Consider the following 15,713-nt stretch of genomic DNA (forward strand, 5'->3'; position numbering starts at 1 on the left):
TTTTTTTGGTTTTTTCGAGACAGGGTTTCTCTGTGTAGCCCTGGCTGTCCTGGAACTCACTTTGTAGACCAGGCTGGCCTCGAACTCAGAAATCCACCTGCCTCTGCCTCCCAAGTGCTGGGATTAAAGGCGTGAGCCACCACCGCCCGGCAACATTCATGTTTTTTACTGGAAATCCCTGAGCCTCTAAAAGAACTGAGCCTATTTCATCTGGATATCTGGACTCTTCCCTGGGTTAAAACATTGAAGTACCTATTTATAGGAAAAGGATAACATTTTAACAATTATAACATTATAATATTTAAAATAACAGCTACTAGAACCATAACTATTGCTATAATTATCATAGAAGCTTATATTAATCTAAATCAACATTAAAAAGGCACTGTAGCCAATAACTCTTTCCTTAGCTAATTACTCTCACTAGAAACAAGGGTCCCTCTGATTTCTTAGTGATACTTCCTAGGTCCTTCCATAGCATCTTTTTGTACTTCTCTTTCTTTCAGAAACAGAAAGAAATATTTTTCAAACATCTTCTTCTTGTATCTCAGAATACAGAACAGTACAGAATGGTGAGACTCAATGTGTTTTATTTTTGTATAAATAAACTTCAACTTTCCAACTAAAAATGTTAATGAGCAATTTCTTTTTTGAAAAAGTTCATCCCTTCCACTATCTCTGACTGAAGCACAAAGATTCTATAAAAATGAGGCTGCTGCAACAGTGATAATTACCAATATCCTATTGGAGGCAATGGGTAGAGAAAATGGTTCCTTGAGAGCAACATCACTTTTGCTTAGGTCACTTAAGGATGGTATTTTCTCCACTACAAATATTTGAAAACATGTGAAAAAAACAAATATATACAGCTTGAGCACTTTCTTTGCCCCTACAATTAATTGACTGAATTATATGTGCATTCAACGAGTCTGGGATGGAATTTTAGTTATCAAGATTTGAGTTTCATTTGTCCTTTGACAATTCCCTTTTAATTTCTTTGATGGAAGGATGGATGCACTTTTTCTCATTGACCCGTTCAAATGTAAAAAAGCTACATCAAGTGTTTCTTATGGAAGTTGGTTTTTAAAAAATCACGATTACAAATATTCGCTAGTTATCTTCCAAATGACTTGCTGTCTAAGCATATGAAGAATGGAATTTCTGAGAGAAAGTGACAGGAGTAACATGAAAACCAACACTCACATGTTTTTATTTCAGAAAAAGAGGAGCACATGATATTATTGCATCGATTTTGGCATAATATTTTTATGATTTTGTTTAGGAATTAATCTCTGAGGAATAGAACATTGCCCACAGTGATCAACTGTATGTTTGGCTAAGCAGCCAGAAATAAAGTTAAGGACACCACAAACACAAGCACAGTGTTTATTAAATGCAGTTACAGAAATGGAGATTCTGGATGCTGAAGATGCAAATAGACCATTGTCTTAGTGATAAAATACACTCTCAAATGCCCTAGAAACTATGAAAAAATGACTCCATCTTAGTATGCCTGTGGTAATTTGTAAGAATATTATATATCAAAGCATTAGATCAATGCTAAATATTCAATATTACTAGGAGGATACAAATATATCAGTGTTTCACAATAATCAGGAAATCATAAAGTGGCTCCATCTATTGACCTAGATGATTTTAAAAGATCCACTTTGTATTTCTATAAGACAAATACTTTTAATTACTATGTATCATTTTAAGACATCATTAAACCTGTTCAAAAGAATCAGAAAGAAACAAATATGTCACTTGCTGACATGGTCAAAACTTGCTTTGAGATAATGCTTTCCTGTAATATTTTAACTCCCATCTCTAAAACACATAACCAGAATCACACACATGCATCCATATGTATGCACATATGCATATGCATTCATGCACACAGAGAAACATATGGATACACACACAGGTATGATCATACATATACACCTGCAAAATAATTTTCATACCACTTAAATGTGTTAATTTCTGTTCTTTTTGTTTTTTAAAAGCCATAAGTTTTGTGTCATTTGCTAACCTCCATAGCAAAGCACTCTGCAATGCATTCTTGTCAGGCAGCAGAATATCACATTTGATTGTTCTGTCAATTGCTGCTATTTGTCATTTGTTACGCTGGAAAACAAGTAGGTACAATTTTTGGTTGGCTGTCTGGAAGCTAAACTTAGTTCTTAAAATTCAGAAAATGAAAGAAATAACAGACTAGTGTTGCCAATACTGCTTTGAAAACTTTGCTATATCAAGCTTCTGCTAAGCCAAAAAAATGTGATTATCTTGATAAACAATTGTATAGACTTAAGTAATTGCATAGTGTGTTGGCTCTTTGTTGACCTTTCTCAGAAATTTCACTTGGCGTGTCTAAATAGAACACAAAACTTTGATAACTAATTTATGCCAAATACAATTTATGTATTATTCCCATGATGGAATAAATATCTCTAATAAAGCCGAAAGAAAATATAGATAATAAAATTAAGAAAGAATTTGACTGAGTGATAGTTAGCACCCTGTCATTTGATAGAGAAAGAGATTCTATATTTTTCTCTTTCCTATGCAAAGATCTTTCTTATCTAGATAAGCCAGCAGTGTGTAGGCAAAAATTACAAGGCCCACATCAAACTCAACATTGACCTCAAAACATTCCACAAAGACTTTTCTTCTTATATTATTTTCATGTGGTTCTAGGAGTTGTATTCAATATCCATGAAATAATTGATAATCTCTTCTACTTATTTGTGCCTCATATACTTACATTGTCCATGTTTGTGTGCTATACTATGCTTTCAATACACTAAATCAAGTGAATTTTCTAGAAGCCTATATATTTAACTATCATGGTTGGAAAAGACAGAATGTATGTCAGTGGCATTTGGGCTTCAATAAAATACAACACAGAAGTGCAAAGAGACAATATCACATCCTAATTGGATCTAAGCATCTAAATGAAGGTTGTATTTAAGCCAAACTTTAAGGAAACAATAAGGGAGTTAATTTTATGGAAAATATCAAAAAAAAAAAAAAAAAAGAAAGAAAAAGAAAGGTGCCCCTTCTTTTTTGCCCCATCTCTGAGCAGATCAGTTCTTTAAATCTCACACTGTAGTATAAAGCTATTTTGTATGTGCTAAAAAGTGATGCAGTCACTTAGTGTTTGCTGAAGTAGTATTCATGTTTTAAGTGTGATGAACGTTTTTGCAAGAATGGGACATTCACCAAAATGTATACTGCTTTCTATATTTTACATAAAAATGAGGAAAGCTCTATATTCATTCACTAAGCAATAGTCTACATAGAAATATTTTCTTCAGTTTACTACAAAGCATATATTTAATACTTCAACAAATATGAAGACAACTGTGATCACCCAATCATAGAAAACTCTGAAAAAGATAATACAATTAAAATTGTAAGATGCGAAGTAGACAACAAGAGTACTTTACCTCTTCTTTCCTGAGACTTGCCCTACAAGCTAAATGCAATGAGGGCTGGTTACAATGATTCAGGATTACCACATGAAATTACTCTTGGCTGGATCATATGCTAAAATAGCATGTGGCCAAGACTATGCTTTTAAATTCTGCAATGAGAGTTTTATTTTATAGAAGTATTTCTATAAATTTGATAGAATTCTTTTTTTTAAAGTATATCACATTTTGAATCCTTTAACTTTAATGTCAATATCTTTTTTTTTTGAATTTTTTTTATTAGATCTTTCATTTACACTTCAGATACCATCCTGTTTCCCCATTCCCCCCCCCTTAGAAAACCCCTATCCCATGCCCCCTTTTCATTTTGCATTTATACATTTTTTTAAGAAATGTTAATCATAGGCTTTATAAGTTTGGTATTGCTCAATCAGAGGTGTAACCCACTACCCAACCTAGATATATCAACTATCTTTGACTGGTGGAGATACATGAACATCTGCTTCCCTGTCTCCCCCCTCTATCTCTCTTTCATCACCTAGCTTCTCCTCTCCTTCTTCTTCTCCTCTTCTTACTCCTTTTCTTCCTCTCAGTACTCCTCCCACCTTAGCTCCTCCTACACATCACCCTTCCTGTTAAAAGGAAACTTTTCTCTCAAAATACAATTGGAGCATAATTATGCCTATTTGTACCAGTGAGGTACAAGATAGTCCTAATACCCAGTCCATCCTTTTGTTGACTAACCAGCACCTCTGTCATCTATCCTAACTAAAACACTTAGTTCTGAACCTGGCTTTTTCCTTGGCTTTAGGATGAATGTCAGCTGATGACCATACACTCAGATCTTTTCTCTCAAAGTAAATAGCTATAAGTTTTCAACCCCATCAGAAATCCAGAATGACTGAGTTGACTATAATTGTGGGAAGCACAAAGCATAGCTTCTAAAACTTAGCCAATTTATAGAGACCTCTGAACACCTGGACACTCGCTCTACTTCAAAACGTTGGAGCATCTGTTCTTCTGCCTTCTGGCCCAGGATCATCTGACAGACCTTAGTGCTGCAGAATTATTAAGGGCTGATTACTCTGTCTAGGCAGATATAATCAGTCGACTATTCTGCAAGTGTGTCCTTTTCTGGACAGTAATTTGTCTGTACAAGGAAAGTGGCAATTCTTGCCTAGTGGCTGTCTCACCACAACTGGAGTAACTCCAAGGATGCTCAATTTCTTCTTAGAATTTAACATAGGAAGCTGTCCGGAGCAGACAGGTCTTTAATGAAAATGAACATTAATACTGAAATGTTTGTCATGTCAATTCTAAGGATTTCTGATGTTTTGAAAACCAGCTATCCATGTAAGGTAATCTGGACTGTTGCCTGTTAACTCCACTCAGCTATTTCTAAATAAAACATAGAGAACACCCTTATAATAAACTCCAAGTCATGAATTTGCTATAGTCCCTTAACTCACAGGCTGACTATCTCAAATCAGTTAAAAAAGTTAAAGAAGGACTGGGTCTAAGCTTTGTATTCCTAAGTGTGTTATACTGGTACAATGCCTATGAGAGTAACAATATTCATCTCACTCTTATATCACTAAGAAGCTCATGCCAATGAAAACCTTAAAATTTGTAAACAAAGTAAATTGGTGCCATTTAAGAATTTATATCTTCATCTTGATATTAATTATACAGATTTCTACTAATAGGTTATGGCTATGCAATAAACCCTAGCTAATCCTCTCTATTCCGACAAAACCACTACTTTTCCCTAGGGAGACAGCCCAACATTAACCACCTTAGTCCCCATGCCCAGGGAATAGGGGCGCTGACTCATCATTAGCTTCTTCAAGCTGATTATGGGCGTTGAGATATTAGAAGAGGAGTGGGGGGGGGGGGAGAGAGCAAGTTGACAACCCTCTGATGCTGTGTCTTCGCTGCCTCCAGATGGAATTCACGGACCTCAGAGGTTTGAGCAGGTCTGCCCAGCTTGCTTGTTGAGTAGATACACCAAGGCTGATCATTCTGCAATATACAATTCTCAAAACAAATTTTAGTATCAAGATAGTTTTTTTTTTTTAAAGAGGGCTGACATTTTATTAAGAATGTTGGTTCTAACCGCTTTTCTATTTTTCCCCTCTTTTATTGGATATAATATTTACATTTCAAATTTTATCCCCTTACCATATTTCCCCCACCACCCAGGAACCCCTTATCCCATCCCCCCTCCTCCTGCCTCTATGAAGGTGTTACCCACCTACCCCCAGCCTCCCTCCCCACCCTCAGATTCCCCCCCCTCAGTGCTCAGCCTTCAGGGTACCAATGATCTTGTCTCCCACCTATGCCCAACAGGGCCATCCTCCCCTACATATACAGCTGGAGTCATGTGTCTCTCCCTATGTGCACCTGGGCTGGTGGTTTAGACCCTGGGGAGCTCTGGCTGGTTGGTATTCTTGCTCTCCTCACAGGGCCACCAACCCGTATGGTTCACGGTTCCCTCAATTTACTCTCTAACTCCTCCATTGGGAACTTTGATCAGATTAATGGATAGCTGTGGGTATCTGTCTCTGGGTATGTCCGACTCTGAGAGACCTCTAAGGAGACAGCCTTATCAGGCTGCTGTCAGCTTTCCCATCCTGACATCCCTATCAGCGTCTATTTTTGGTGACTGCCTATGGAATGAATACCCAGACACAATGGTCTCCCTACAACCCCCCCTTATTCTGACCCACACTGTGTCTCCATATTTGCTCCCTTGGTTATTTAGTTACTCCTTCTAAGAAAGACCTAGGCATCCTCACTTGTTCTTTCTTCTTCATGAGCTTCGTGTCTTCTGGTAGTTGAATCTTTGTTGTTTCAAACTTTTGGGCTAATCTCCGCTTATCAGTGAGTAAATACCATGTGTGTTCTTTTGTGATTGGGTTACCTCACTCAGGATGATATTTTCTAGATCCATCCATTTACCTAAGAATTTCTCGAATTCATTATTTTTAATAGCTGAGTAATATTCCATTGTGTAAATGTACCACATTTTTTGTATCCATTCCTCTGTTGAAGGGCATCTGGGTTCTTTCCAGCTTCTGGCTATTATAAATAGGGCTGCTATGAACATAGTGGAGCATATGTCTTTGTTATTTGTTGAGGCATTTTCTGGGTATATACCCAGAAGTGGTATAGCTGGGTCCTCAGGTAGTGCTATGTCCAATTTTCTGAGGAACCGCCAGACTGACTTCCAAAGTGGTTGTACCAGCTTGCAACCCCACCAACAATGCAGGAGTGTTCCTCTTTCTTCACATCCTCGCCAGCATCTACTATCACCTGAGTTTTTGATCTTAGCCATTCTGACTGGTGTGAGGTGGTATCTCAGTGTTGTTTTGATTTGCATTTCCCTGATGACTAAGGATGTTGAGCATTTCTTAAGGTGCTTCTCGGCCATTTGAGTTTCCTCAGTTGAGAATTCTTTGTTTAGCTCTGTACCCCATTTTTTAATGGGGTTATTTTGTTGTTTGGCGTCTAATTTCTTGAGTTCTTTGTAAATATTAGATATTAGCCCCCTATCAGATGTAGGATTGGTAATGATCTTTTCCCAATCTGTTGGTTGCCGTTTTGTCTTGTTGACAGTGTCCTTTGCCTTACAGAAGCTTTGCAATTTGATGAGGTCCCATTTGTCGATTCTTGATCTTAGAGCATAAGCCATTGGTGTTCTGTTCAGGAACTTTTCCCCTGTACCTAGGTATTCGAGGGTCTTCCCCAACTTCTCTTCTAATAGTTTCAGTGTACCTGGCTTTATGTGAAGGTCCTTTATCCACTTGGAGTTGAGCTTTGTGCAAGGAGATAAGAATGGATTAATTTGCATTCTTCTACATGTTGACCTCCAGTTGAGCCAGCACCACTTGTTGAAAATGCTGTCCTTTTTCCACTGGATGAATTTAGCTCCCTTGTCAAATATCAAGTGACCATAGGTATGCGGGTTCATTTCTGGGTCTTCAATTCTGTTCCATTGATCGTCCTTTCTGTCTCTGTACCAATACCAAGCAGTTTTTATCACTACTGCTCTGTAGTACAGTTTGAGGTCCGGAATGGTGATTCCCCCAGAGGTTCTTTTATTGTTGAGAATAGTTCTCGCTATCCTAGGTTTTTTGTTATTCCAAATGAATTTGTAAATTGCTTTTTCTATCTCTATGAAGAATTGATTTGGAATTTTGATGGGTATTGCATTGAATCTGTAGATTGCTTTTGGCAGGATAGCCATTTTTACTAAATTAATCTTGCCAATCCAGGAGCACGGGAGATCTTTCCATCTTCTGAGATGTTCTTCAATTTCTTTCTTGAGAGACTTGAAGTTCTTGTCATACAGATCTTTCACTTGCTTTGTTAGATTCACTCCAAGATAATTTATTTTATTCGTGGCTATTGTGAAGGGTGTCATTTCCCTGATTTCTTTCTCTGCCTGTTTATCCTTTGAGTAGAGGAAGGCTACTTATTTGTTTGAGTTGATTTTATAACCAGCCACATTGCTAAAGTTGTTTATCAGGTTTAGGAGTTCTCTGGTGGAAGTTTTAGGTTCACTTAAGTATACTATCATGTCATCCGCAAATAGTGAAATTTTGACTTCTTCCTTTCCTATTTGTATCCCTTTGACTTCCTTTTGTTGTCTAATTGCTCTAGCTAAGACTTCCAGTACTATATTGAATAGGTAAGGTGAGAGTGGGCAGCCTTGCCTAGTCCCTGATCTTAGTGGGATTGCTTCCAGTTTCTCTCCATTTAGTTTGATGTTGGCTACTGGCTTGCTGTATATTGCTTTTACTATGTTTAGATATGGGCCTTGTATTCCTGATCTTTCCAAGACTTTTAACATGAAGGGATGTTGAATTTTGTCAAATGCTTTCTCAGCATCTAGTGATATGACCATGTGGTTTTTCTCTCTGAGTTTATTTATGTAGTGGATTACATTGATGGATTTCCGAATATTGAACCATCCCTGCATTCCTGGGATAAAGCCTACTTGATCTTGATGGATAATTGTTTTGATGTGTTGTTGGATTCGGTTTGCGAGAATTTTATTGAGTATTTTTGCATCAATATTCATAAGAGAGATTGGTCTGTAGTTCTCTTTCTTTGTTGCGTCTTTCTGTGGTTTAGGTATGAGTGTAATGGTAGCTTCATAGAATGAATTGGGTAGTGTTCCTTCTGTTTCTATTCGATGGAATAACTTGAAGAGGATTGGTATTAGGTCTTCCTTGAAGGTCTGAAAGAATTCTGCACTGAAACCATCTGGCCCCGGACATTTTTTGGTGGGAAGATTTTTAATGACTGTGTCTATTTCTTTAGGCGTTATGGGACTGTTTAGGTGGTTTATCTGCTCCTCTTTAACTTTGGTACCTGGTATCTATCTAGAAAATTGTCCATTTCCTCCAGATTTTCCAATTTTGTTGAGTATAGGCCTTTGTAGTAGGATCTGATAATTTTTTTAATTTCCTCTGTTTCTGTTGTTATGTCTCCCTTTTCAGTTCTGATTTTATCAATTTGAATGCTGTCTCTGCGCCCTTTGGTTAGTCTGGCTAAGGGTTTGTCTATCTTGTTGATTTTCTCAAAGAACCAGCTCCTGGTTTTGTTGATATTTTGTATAGTTCTTTTTGTTTCAACTTGGTTGATTTCAGCCCTGAGTTTGATTATTTCCTGCCGTCTACTACTCTTGGGTATACTAGCTTCTTTTTGTTCTAATGCTTTCAGGTTTGCTGTCAAGTTGTTGATGTATGCTCTTTCCACTTTCTTTTTGTGAGCACTTAGATCTATGATTTTTCCTCTTAGTACTGCTTTCAATGAGTCCCACATGTTTTGATATGATGTGTCCTCATTTTCATTTAAATCTAAAAAGTCTTTAATTTCTTTCTTAATTTCTTCCTTGACCAAGTTGTCATTGAGTAGAGCATTGTTCAGTTGCCAAGTGTATGTCAGTTTTCTGATGTTTTTGTCCATGTCAAAGACAAGTCTTAATCCATGGTGGTCTGATAAGGTGCTGGGGATTATTTCAATCTTTTTGTATCTGTTGAGGCCTGTTTTGTGACCAATTATATGGTCTATTTTCGAGAAGGTACCATGAGGTGCTGAGAAGAAGGTGTATTCTTTTGTTTTAGGGTGAAATGTTCTATAGATGTCAGTTAAGTCCAATTGGTTCATAACTTCTGTTAGTTTCATTGTGTCTCGATTTAGTTTCTGTTTCCATGACCTGTCCATAGCTGAGAGTGGGGTGTTGAAATCTCCCACTATTATTGTGTAGGGTGCAATGTATGCTTTAAGTTTTAGTAAAGTGTCTTTTATGTATGTGGGTGCCCTTACATTTGGGGCATAGATGTTGAGAATTGCAAGTTCCTCTTGGTACATTTTTCCTTTCATGAATATGAAGTGTCCTTCTTTATCTTTTTTGATTACTTCTGGTTGAAAGCTGATTTTATTTGATATTAGAATCGCTACTCCAGCTTGTTTCTTGGGACCATTTGCTTGGTAGATTGTTTTCCAACCTTTTACTCTGAGGTAGTGTCTGTCCTTTCCACAGAGGTGCGTTTCCTGAATGCAGCAAAATGTTGGGTCCTGTTTACGTATCCAGTCTGATAGTCTATGTCTTTTTACTGGAGAATTGAGTCCATTGATATTAAGAGATATTAAGGAAAAATGAGTGTTGTTTCCTGTTATTTTTGTTATTGGCAGTGGGGATATGTTTGTGTAGCTACCTTCTTTTACGGTTTTTGGAAGATTACTTTCCTGCTTTTTCCAGGTTGTAGTTTCCCTCCTTGTGATGGAGTTTTCCACCAATTATCCTTTGAAGTGCTGGGTTTGTGTTGAGATACTGTGTAAATTTGGATTTGTCATGGAATATTTTGGTTTCTCCATCAATAATGATTGACAGTTTTGCTGGGTATAGTAGTCTGGGCTGACATTTATGTTCTTTTAGGGTCTGTATGATATCAGTCCAGGATCTTCTGGCTTTTATGGTCTCTGGTGAGAAGTCTGGTGTAATTCTTATAGGTCTACCTTTATATGTTACTTTGCCTTTTTCCCTTACTGCTTTTAGTATTTTTTCTTTGTTTTGTACATTTGATGTTTTGACTATTATGTGGCGGGAAGTATTTCTTTTCTGGTCTAAACTATTTGGAGTTCTGTAGGCTTCTTGTATATTTATGGACATCTCTTTCTTTAGGTTAGGGAAGTTTTCCTCTATAATTTTGTTGAGAATATTTACTGGTCCTTTAAGTTGGGAGTCTTCCCCCTCATCTATTCCTATTATCCTTAGGTTTGGCCTTCTCATTGTGTCTTGGATTTCTTGTATATTTTGGGTTAGTAGCTTTTTGTATTTTGCATTTTCTTTGACAGTTGTGTCTATGTTTTCCATGGTATCTTCTGCACATGAGATTCTCTCTTCCATCTCTTGTATTCTGTTGGTAATACTTGTATCTATGACTCCTGATCGTTTTTTTAAGTTTTCTATCTCCAGGGTGTTCTCCCTTTGTGATTTCTTTATTGTTTCTACTTCCGTTTTTAGATCCTGCATGGTTTTGTTTAATTCCTTCTCCTGTTTGGTTGCATTTTCTTGTAATTCCTTAAGGGATTTTTGTGTTTCCTCTCTAAGGGTTTCTATCTGTTCTTTGAGAGTGTTATTTATGTCTTTCTTAAAGTCCTCTATCATCATCATGAGAAGTGATTTTAATTCTGAATCCTGCTTTTCTGGTGTGATGGGGTGTTCAGGGCTTGCTATGATGGGGGAACTGGGTTCTGATGATGCCATGTAACTTTGGTTTCTGTTGCTTACGTTCTTGCGCCTGCCTTTTGCCATCTGGTTAATTCTAGTGCTACCTGTACTTCTGTCTCTGATTGAAGCCTGTCTTTCCAGTTGTCTCGCTTTTGTTTGGTCTTCTAGGAGTCCAGATGTCTTTGTGGTTTTTTTCCAGCTGCCCTGATTACAGTGGTATCTCTAGGATGCCTCAGGATATGGTGCCTCCAAGGTAGCAATCCAGCTAGATGTCTGCTGTTCTGGGTGCAGTGTCTCCTCTTGGATATCTCAGGGTATGTTGTCTGACACTCTGAGTTCAGTTGTTCCTCTGTGGCTCTGGGTTGAGTGGACCTTCCAGTATGTCTCAGGTGGAATCCGGGGTCCACACAACTGCAGACCTGGTAGAGGTCTGGTCTGGGACTCAGACCCTGCAGGCCTCAGACCGGAGGGGGGGCGAGCAGCAGAAGGAGCGTGCTAGTGCTGGCTATGGGTTCTATGGATCCCCCAGAATGTGTCTGGGGGACTCCTGGGTGCACTTATCTGCAGGCCTCAGACTGCAAGAGGGGCGAGCAGGGTAAGGGGCGTGCTAGCGCTGGCTATGTGTTCTATGGATCCCCCAGAATGTGTCTGGGGGGCTCCTGGGTGCACTTACCCGCAGGCCTCAGACTGCAGGAGGGGTGAGCGGTGGACAGGGCGTGCTAGCGCTGGCTATGGGTTCTATGGATCCCCCAGAATGTGTCTGGGGGGCTCCTGGGTGCACTTACCCGCAGGCCTCAGACTGCAGGAGGGGCGAGCGGCGGAAGGGGCGTGCTAGCGCTGGCTATGTGTTCTATGGATCCCCCAGAATGTGTCTGGGGGTTCCTGGGTGCACTTACCCGCAGGCCTCAGACTGGAGGAGGGGCGAGCGTCGGAAGGGTAATGTCAATATCTTAAGCTCAGATATAATGAAAGCAATAAAGCTTGAATATATTCATTTACTCAAAAGTCTTTTTGGCATTTTTAGGGCATTCCAGGTAAAGACATTTTTCTTTACTAAAAGGGATACAGTCTCATTGCCTTAAATCTCAGTATAGAGGAAGCAAGATAAACAGACACCCAGGTATAAATAAGCATATTGGTTCATCTTTTTTGTTTTGCCTATCACATCTCTGCACAAAGTAGTAAACATTTCTCATATCTTTCCGCTTTTTCCCTTGTCTTGCTGTTCCCATACACTGTTGAATTTTCCTTTTGAAATTCAGAAAATTTTTTAATCTCTCATGAAATATTTGAATTCTTAGTGTAGAATTCAGAGCTTAAGTCCAATCACAATCTAATGGATTAAAGGCATTTAATGGAAAAAAAAAACCACTCCTTTCATGCTGAGAAAAATAGGGAAAACTTTGTGAAACAGTTAATGTCTCTTCTTCCACAAAGGAGTTTATTTATTGGCACATTCTGTATAGACTAAGAAGTTTGATATGTAAAACAAATGTCAAATGGTCTATAGCAATATCATTTATAATAAACTTCAGTTTCATTTAAAAAACAAAAAATGAAATATGTACACACAGAGAGAAACAGAGAAAGAGAGACATAGACAGATAGAGAGACAGAGAAACAAAGTATAACCTAGCTGTAAAGTACTTTTCTAAGTCACACAAGGTCATGGGTTCTTATGAAACATAGAAGTCACAGAAAAATGCTAATTAAATAAAATAACAAATTAAACTAATGTACATAAAAATTTTTTCAATACACAGACCTTACATAAGAAGAACAACAGCAACAAAAACATAGCTTCATTATTCATAATGCTGGCTAGAGGAAGGGGTATTACTTTTGTTAGTGTTGCAACCACAAAAGATGCCCATGTCCTGGAAAATAACCTGCCATTCATGCTTATGCAAGAATACCTTTAAACTCAATGAGTTACACTTGAAAGTAGGAAAGGCACTTGCTGGGAAAAGGACTGTGGTTGGGTAGTAAAACTAGCATTCAACATCACACCTCAAAACCCATTTGAGTGGGTTACCAGAGCCACAAGCCAGAAGCTTAATTCTGAGGAGAAAAAGGTCCTAATAAATTATATGCTCCAACTGACTCCAGAAAACAAAAGAAAACAGTAACATTAAAGACAGGAAAAGAGCTTCAGACTCAATGTGATTATATAGGAAGACAGAACAATATTCTTTATCTCCATTTGAGGGGAGTTGGTATAAACTTTAGATTAAACAGAAACAGCTAAAGCAGGGCCATGCATAAGTACTGGCTGGTCTGACTGTGGTTAGTTTTGTTTTGTTTTGTTTGTTTGTTTGTTTGTTTGTTGTTATAAGGGGCTTATAAGAAACATTTGAAGGAAGAAACCATTTTTCATTCTGAAACAATTACTGTTGCATAGTAGAGAAGACCCTGTTCATATTATAGATAGTTATATGCATTATGGAGCAGTTGTTCTCATTATGGGGCAGCTATTCTCATTATCGGCCAGTTGTCCCCATTATTGGAACAGTTATTCTCATTATGTGGTAGGTGTTCTTACTCTAGAAGAGCAGTTTCATAAGGAAATGATCTGCTTACAAGCTTCCTTGCTTCTGGAATTCAAGGTAACTGCAGGTTTCAGGTAATGACTTGAAAATTTTCAGCACATTCCAGAGGTCATAAAAAGAATGTTGAAAATGTCCATGTGATTTTTGAGACTTAGTTACTATTATCTTGATGTCTTCAGCCTTGAAGAAAGGAGATTACCAGTTTCTGGTGAATATGCTTTAAATGACCAACATGCCCACATTCAGAGATCAGCGGGAATCTAACTCTAACAAGACACATACAAAATAAAATCATAAACACTGAAGTATCTCAACAGTGCCAAAGGTAGAAAAATCACCTCTCATTATTAGAATATCAGGGCCATTGATTTTCATTATGTGGTAAGATAGAGGATCTTTCTGATTTCTATTCTAATGAATGTTGTGGTTAACATAAAACTCAATAGAAGCAGCAAATCTGTCTTTACCTTCATAGTCTATTTTTGATATTAGGACAATGTGACCAAACTCAGGCGGGAAGCATCACATGACTTTTCTGCAGTTGGTCACTGAAAGAAGTTAATATTTAAATTTCTGCACTCAAGACAACCTGCCACAGATGACTTTTTATGGGGAGTTTAAAATGTCAAGGCAAAGGTTGAAGTGTCATCCACAAAGAGCAAGAGATTTGATGGAAATCTATATTACATAGTTCCAGTACAGATTTATGCTGCATTGAAAAGTCAGAAACTTCTCTGGGCATGTGCCAATGCAAAAGCTTCGGTCCATTTTTTTTCTATAGTAATAATTGAGACTGCTTCCAAATATTAAGCTTTACGTATTTTCCAAAAATGTGCAAGTAGCTTGGCTACTTGACTCCTATACAATCATATCATGAACCCTCATCTATAATGACCGCATGTTAGAACTTTAGTAGCTCAAGCAAATGAAAGCCAAGGATTCTGGATATATGGGAGAAACTCTAGTATTTCTACCAATGAATAAAGAGTGTCTTGTGAAAACAAAGAAGTCATGAACTAATACAAACAAGAATAATGATCTAATCAATTGGTTAAGGGATATGTAATAGTCACTTTTATCATTACTCTGTCAGAAAACCTAACTGGAATGGAGGACTAACATATTTTGGCTTATGACTCAGAAGACATCTATCAATCTATCACAATTTAAGGTCATGGTAGTAATGTTGGCCCTCAGTAGTGAGAATGCTGGATAGTTGTTTGTTATAAAATGCTAACTAAACATTAGAGGCCTCTGGCTGAGTGAAAGCAAGACCATTTAAATTTTCAAGCCCTGTCTGTAGACAATCTACCTCCTTTAACAGAATCACATATTCTAAAGCAGTGGTTCTCCACCTTCCTGATCCCTTAATACAGTTTCTTGGTGTTGTGATGCCTAATAATAAAGTTATTTTTGCTACATGATAACTGTAGTTTTCTACAGTTATGAATTATAATGTAAATATATGATATAAAGATAGTCTGAGGTGACCCTGAGAAAGGGTCACTTAGCCCCAAAAGGTTGCACAACTTCCCCAAATAGTGACACCACCTAGGGACTAAGTATTCAAACATATGAGCCCATAGAACACATTTTACATAGAAATCACGACAAGATCATGACACCTCCCCACTTCTTTTAGTATAGGAATATCAATACATCCAAAATCAATCCCATTCTATGGCAGGTTCATGATCCATTGCAATTCCCCATTGAGTTGGGGATTTGACCTTCAGGCAAATATTTCACATACTTCAGAGGCAGAATAAGGCAAACAGTTACATGATTCATATAGTTTTACTTTCAATTGTTCACATACACTTCCAGATATTTAAATTACTGCTTTTAATTTTAATTCCAGATATTTAAATTACTTTAATTTTGAATTAAATTAAATTCAAAGACTCATTCTAAAATAGTCTAGAATGCGAAGCATTATGGTTAATACATAAAACTGCCTTGGATGTATTATCAAATGTGAAT

General features: G+C 37.6%; 1 protein-coding gene across 4 annotated transcripts in view; it reads left to right on the plus strand.

The window, feature by feature from the left end:
• The window catches only part of Dok6 (docking protein 6), a 382,064-nt gene that overhangs the window by 199,506 nt on the left and 166,845 nt on the right, over positions 1-15,713 (plus strand). The gene's annotated exons all lie outside the window — the stretch shown is intronic.

Source organism: Arvicanthis niloticus, chromosome 14, assembly GCF_011762505.2.
Source record: "Arvicanthis niloticus isolate mArvNil1 chromosome 14, mArvNil1.pat.X, whole genome shotgun sequence".
Lineage (NCBI taxonomy): Eukaryota > Metazoa > Chordata > Mammalia > Rodentia > Muridae > Arvicanthis > Arvicanthis niloticus.